We start from the raw sequence: 6,766 nt of genomic DNA on the forward strand, positions 1-6,766 counted from the left end.
TAAATAAATAAATAAATAAAATCTTTAAAAAATAAATAAATAAAATAAAACTTCATGAATCAGTGCACATCAGAGAGCATCAAGCTGAGGAGCCCACGAGACTCACTTGGGAGCTTGCTGGAGGCCTTCAGATGGAGGATCATCAGATGACCAACTAGTCCCAGTTTACCCAGAACTTTCTTGGTTTTAGCACTGGTCTGGGATGGGACCTGGTAATTTGCCTCCTTATCAGGCAGGTGGAGGGAGATGGGAAGGGAAAAGTGGTGGGTTGCTTGCACCTTGGCAGCTCAGTGCCTTCTTGCATGGCTGGCCTGCTCCAACTTGTCCCAGAAGAACAAGGAACCCTCTCTGGGAGAGCCAGAGACAACACAAGATACGTGTAATGGCTCTTGCACCCACTGAGAGCTGCTAGAAGCAGAGGCCTCCTCTGCAACCCAAGGAAGGACCTCACTTCCTGGAGACCTACAGGTTGTGGAAACCCCTCCTCATCCCCTTCGCCACCATCCGTGTGCTCAGACTCCTGCCAGGAGCAGTGAAAAATGATAAACCTTAATATCCCCTGTGGCTAGGATCCCCTACCGCTTTCTCTACCACTGGGTCTCAGAAAGGCAGGAGAAGACAGTAAAGCCAGGGTGAGCTCTATCCATACCCTGGGTCTGTGGCAAACCTCTCTCTTTGAGAGGAAAAAGAACCCCTTTCTGGATCCACCTCTGGGACTAGAAGCTTAGTTCTTAACCAGACTAATTGAGATCCCGATACTAGTCCTTATAATGCCGATTTAAGCAAACATTATATAATACAACCCAAGTATTAGGGTTCCAGATTTGGAGAAAGAAAAACAGAAGCAGAAACCAAGGATAACAAAACAACCAATATGTATGTGCCAGACACGATTATGAGAATCTGATGGGTATTAACTCGTTAAATCCTTACCATAGCCTTAGCAATGAGGTACTGTCATTATCCTTATTTTACTGAGAAAGACATGGAGGCACAGAGAGGTTCAGTAACCTGGCCAGGGAACACAGCCAGTAAGGAGTGGAATACAGTATTGTAAATATCCCTTCCTCTCAGGGAAGCAGATTGTTCTCTTTTTCAACTCATTTTTTTCAACATCCACATCCTGCGTTTAGCCATCTTTTTGCCCATGCTGGGTAAGCATGATGTTAAGCTTGGGAAGTTTCTAGATCCAGTGCTAATTGCAGAATGGCCAGGAGCAGGGTGAAGCAGGGTGAGGAGTTTGCATGGGACCCAAATTTAAGGGGGAGTACCAAAACTCCCAGTAACCTAGACAAATACTATTTTATGCAATATTTTTAAAAGTAGGAAATAATGCAAAAATACATAGTGAATAAAATATCAACATTTGCAATAAAGAACAGGCTTGGGATTTTTTTTTTTTAAGATTTTACTTAATTACTTGAGAGAGAGAGAGAGCACGAGCAAGGGGAGGGACAGAGAGAGAGGGAGAAGCAGACTCCCTGCTGAGCAGGAAGCCTGAAGCCCGAGGTAGGGGCTCGATCCCGGGACCCTGGGATCATGACCTGAGCCTAAGGCAGATGCTTAACCGACTGAGCCACCCAGGTGCCCCAGAACAGGCTCAAGATTACTGATTTTTGTTTCTGTTCCAATTTGGCTCAGTTCCACAGTGACTAGCAGAGAGGACCCTGCAATTCAGGCATTCATGAGTCACTCCAGGAATGACAGTTCCAGCAGGACAAATTAAACCATCTTCCTGGGATTTCCACCTACCTCCTCTCCTGCTAAGGGGTTTCCTCTGATAAAATTTATAAGTCAAGTCTCTGCCACAGGAGAAAACTCCACATCTCCACTGGAGAGCCACAATTTTTCATTTATTGCGGGTGCTAACAAATGAAAGATTGGGACCAGCAACTCTGGACCTCCAATTCTCCCTGTGAACTTATAGAAATAGGACTTTCTGCGCTTCTTTTAAGTGCTACCCACCCCGATTCAAATGCCATCGAAAATGAAACTTGTTTGTTCTGACACTTGTAAAAATACAGAAATCTTACCCAGCCCCTTACTTCTTTTCCTATAAATAAGGAATGTTCTTTCCACAAATGACTCTACTGATGATTAGCATTGCATCAACCTGGGTTTATCTCTGGGAACATTGAACCTGAGATGGCTGAAAATAGCCTGAGCAGTAATCTAATCCAATCTCCTGGCACTCCATTCTGGGAACTCTTGGCAAACATAAACCACGGAGTGATTCACTGAACTTCTAGAGAGAAGTATATACCTTCAACCTGGCCCTTCCTCCTGGGGAGAGGACCCTGCCTGGCAAAACGTGATTATACACCCCACTTCTCTGACATCCATATCCACTGAGCAACTCTTTGCCTCTCCAGGGCAGAAGGAAACTAGGCAGACAACAACTATATCAATAAGCATAAAGACAGCACCATATACTGAGCACCTTCCTGGGGGCCAGGCACCATGCTATGCCCCTCACATGCAGTAGCAATCACATCCTCCAACAACTTTATGGGGAGGTATTACCATCCCCACTTTATGACGATTACATTGAGGCCCAGAGAGGGTACAGTAATTTGTCCAAGGTCACACAGCTAAATAGAAGCAGATGGGATTCTAACCCATGCATCTCTGACTGAACTTGGATCATGATCATCATCCTCATTGTTATAAGAGGAAGAAGAGAAGGGCAAAGAGGAAGAGGGGGAGTTAGAGATAATATTTATTGAGTGGCTTACAGTGCACCATATTTTCTTATTAACCCTGACAGCCACCAGGAGGAGGTGGGAGCTCTTAGCACACTACCCATTCTACAGACAAGCAAACTGAGCCCTGAAAAGTACAATAACTCAGCCACAGTGGCACAGTAGGACCCAGGGAAGCCCAGATTTTGATTCAGGCAGACAACTCCAGAGCTTGCTGAGCCAACATGCTCCCTTGCTTCCCACTTCCCCATAGTCATTCTTTCCTCTGACAAGTAATGATCGTGCATTTATTCTGGACCTGGCATCTGGTGGTAAGCAACAGGACAGCCTGTTTCTGCCTCCTCTCATGGCACACTCCCAAGGGTTTTCTCTATCATGTCTGTGACCCCCCACACCACTTTCAAAACACCTTTTCTTGGGGTGCCTGGGTGGCTTAGTCAGTTAAGCCTCCAACTCTCGGTTTCAGCTCAGGTTATGATCTCAGGGTCCTGGGATTGAGCCCTGTGTTGGCTCCATGCTCAGCGCGGAGTCTGCTTGGGATTCTCTCTCTTCCTCTCCCTCTTCCTCTTCCTCCCCCCACTTGTGTGCGCACACACACTCTCTTTCTCTCAAATAAATAAATAAAATCTTTAAAAAAAACAAAGCAAAAACCTTTCTTACCTGCCCTCCGTCCCGGCATTTCCTCTCCACTCTGCGGAGACACGAGTCCTTTTTTTTTTTTATACTAACCCATAAAGCCCGTCCATCTTATGCCTGAGACACAGCTCTCCTTGCTCTATTAGTCACCCCGCTGGGCCTGGCAATCCAGCTTCTCTCTCCTCATCGGCCGATAAATAACCAGCTCACACCCACCTAAAATGCAGATCAGTCCTTGATCCCCAATGTCATGGTTGTGCCACGGCGTCTGTGCACTGGGTCTGCAAAGAAACCCTGCCTGGGAGCTCAAATTGTGTATTTCTTTCTTCCTGAACCCCAGCCCGGCCCTCCCAACAATGTTCTTTTGGCATCAGCACACTGAAAAGAGCAAAGTTCTTTCTAAAGGTTATTTTATCTCTTAGACACCATAAGGAAGAACTAGGTTGATTTTTTTTTTAATCCCAGAGAGTGAGTTGGAGTGCAAAGAGCCTATCTTTTCGTGTATTCACCAAAGTATTCTTCCACAACATGATGCTCCACTAGACACCCTCAACATGGGCCAGTTTGTTTTGCACGTATGGCCCCTGGGGCAACATTCAGACCTTATAAGTTAACTCCATGATTATGATGGCGTGGCCCTTCCAGAGATAAAGGACAGGCAGCGTGGAACCAGCCCACATTTCTCAGCAAGCTCACTTGCATCAAATCCTGACTCTGGTGCTCTCCAACTCTACCCCTCTGAGGCTCTACGATTCTATTCTTTTGAACCTCAATTTTCCCTACCCTCATCTGTGAAATGGGGACAATATACTCTACCTGCAGTGGGTTTAACAGCTCCCAGAACTGTCATCCCTGGGGCGACTTGTGGAATGCCTGGATTGCAGAATCCTGCCTGCCAATCAGGATGGAGCCGAGCCAAATCAGAATCCAAAGCAAAAGGACAAATCAGTAATCCTCTTGTAGGTGTAAGTCAGAGTTTCTCAACCTCAGCACTGTTGACATTTTGAGTGAGATATGCTCTGTTGTGGGGGCTGTCTTGAGTATTAGAGGATGTTGAGCAGCATCCCCAGCTTCCCTCCATTAGGTGCCAGTAGGATACTCCCCATCACTAACCACACAAGCTGTGGGCAACCAAAAATATCTCCAAGAATGGACAAGTATCCTCTGGGAGGTAAAATGGCCCCCAGCTGAGAACCACTGCCGTGAATGATACAATGTGCCACAAACTTTGCATAGTATCTCCCAATTCCCATTGATAAGACAAAGAAATTAGTACCTCACCATTTTCCTCTAGGAAAATTTTTCTTCCCCTCCATTTCCCTACTTCTAGAAATTATACCATATTTTTACATATTGCACCCATCCTACAGATCAGGGAACTGAAGCTCAGAAAGCAACTTGTCAAAATCCCAGAGCTGGGAATTACTCCAAGACAATATCTGAATCCAGATCTAGCCAGAATAACTAGTATGAACTGTCCCTTTGCCACCTGAAATCCTCCTCCCAAAAGCCTCATCAGCTGCAGTGGGTAATGCACTGAAGCAGAGGACCTTGTGCCTTCATTGTACAACAAAAGGCTCCCAGTGACAGCCTCCTTGTACACTAGATGGAGACTAGGATACCGGGTGACACCTCTCACTCTGCACTGAGTGTAGGGGGTTTCTTAGGAATGTTCCAGATAGCAAACAGGGGCCTGGTTCTGTGAACCTCACAGAAGGCAAGAAAGCTCTTTGGTCACCTCCTCCCTCCCCTCCCACTTCAACTCTCCCCTCTGCCTCCTCTAAATGAACATACCTGCTGTACCAACCCTCTACTCTTGCAGGGGAAAATCATAGCATTCACTGTAGCCCGTGTTTATTGAGCATCTGCTAAGTGCCAGGCACTGTTCTGAGTGCTTTAGGTTTATCTGATCCAGAAGAAAACCACAGAGGGTAGTTATCCTTATTGTCCCCATTTTCCAGATAAGGAAACTAAGACCCAGAAGAGCAATAACTTGCCAAATTCACTCAACTAAGCGATGATGGAACTTGAACTGAATGTCAAGAACATGCAGACTTTATGGTCAATAGACCTTGGTTCAAATGCTGACTCCTCTACCAGCCACCCATGTAACAACCAGGAAGTTACCTAACCTCCCTGAACCTCAGTCTCCTCATCAGTAGTATGGGGCTAGCAGGGATTGTTGTAAGAATAACAACTAATATGTGCTTCCCATCCACTCAACAAGTGTTTACTGAGCGTCTACTACTGTGTGCCAACCACTGGGGATATATCTGCAAACAAAACCGCAAAAGGATCCTACCCTTGTGGCATGCACACTCTAGTAGGGACGCACTTATGTGTGTTAACTCAGTTAATCCTCACCATAACCCCTCACAATTACATCATTGTACCCAATTCACAGATAGGGAGAAGGGGTCTCAGAAGCAGCTTTCCCCCACCTCCCTTCAACCTTCTAAGAAATAGTGGGACATGGATTAGACATTAATGCCCAGTCTCTGGAGCTCGACTTCTTGGATTCAAATCCTGCTGTTTCCATCTAATTGCTGCGGACAAGTTACTTAACCTGTCTGAGCCCAAATTTCATGGGTAAAATGGAACCCGGAGGCCGTATCTCAGGAGACTGTCTCAGGGGAAAAACAAACGTCTAACATTCAGGAAGTGCTTCTTGGGTCCCCAGCACACACAAGGCTCACAGAAACCCTAGGACAGACGTCTTATTTTAAGCCCCTTTTTACGGAGGTGAACACTGGAGCCCAGAGAGGGTAAGTAACTTGTCCAGAGGCGCAGAGCGCATAAACAGTGCAATTCCAAAGCGAGCTCTGAATCACGACCCGGCGCAGAGACAAACTCACCAGGTCCAGCATGGTTCAGTGAGTACTAGATAACTGGATGCGATTATTCTTTCCCTCCTGCAGCAGCGAGGCGGGCTGCACAGGGCGGCGGATGTATGCACTCTTCAGAGGCTTTCCTAACGCAAGGGGTCAGCGCAATGCAGCCAGAAGCGGGAGCCGCCGCCTAGATCCTCCCATTTCGAGATTCCAGCCCCGGGGTGATTCTCCCCCCATTTCTTGTTCCCCATCCCGGCTCGCTCCCCGCTCCCCCGCCACAGCTGCCACCCACCCTGGCCACTCCCCTGCCGCCCCGAGTTGTGGACAGACCCCGCTGGGGCGCCTGGTTCTTCCCATCGATCCCCTCTCTCGGAGCCAGGAAGGAGGCTCCGCCAAAGCCGCTGAGTCTCGGTGGATACCCGGGAAGACAGTCCCAGCGCTGGCCCCGAGACCTGGCGAACCCGCCTCACCTCCAGCCGGCTTTTGCGTCCCCAGCGCCTGGAGCTCTGGCCGCTGCCGGGTCTGCTCGCCCACGCGGCACAGCGACAACCCTGGCGGGGGCAGAGCACACCTACACAACCTGTCCGGACTTCCTTC

At 47.8% G+C, this 6,766-nt stretch overlaps 1 protein-coding gene across 1 annotated transcript in view; it reads right to left on the reverse strand.

The window, feature by feature from the left end:
* The window catches only part of TMC5 (transmembrane channel like 5), a 44,317-nt gene extending 40,648 nt beyond the window's left edge, over positions 1–3,669 (reverse strand). The window contains exon 1 of the mRNA XM_081818874.1: positions 3,363–3,669. The gene's annotated coding sequence lies outside the window, so the exon portion shown is untranslated. The remainder of the gene's footprint in view (positions 1–3,362) is intronic.
* Positions 3,670–6,766: the final 3,097 nt, after the last annotated feature.

Source organism: Leptonychotes weddellii, chromosome 5 (assembly GCF_054177405.1).
Source record: "Leptonychotes weddellii isolate Sample4059 chromosome 5, ASM5417740v2, whole genome shotgun sequence".
Lineage (NCBI taxonomy): Eukaryota > Metazoa > Chordata > Mammalia > Carnivora > Phocidae > Leptonychotes > Leptonychotes weddellii.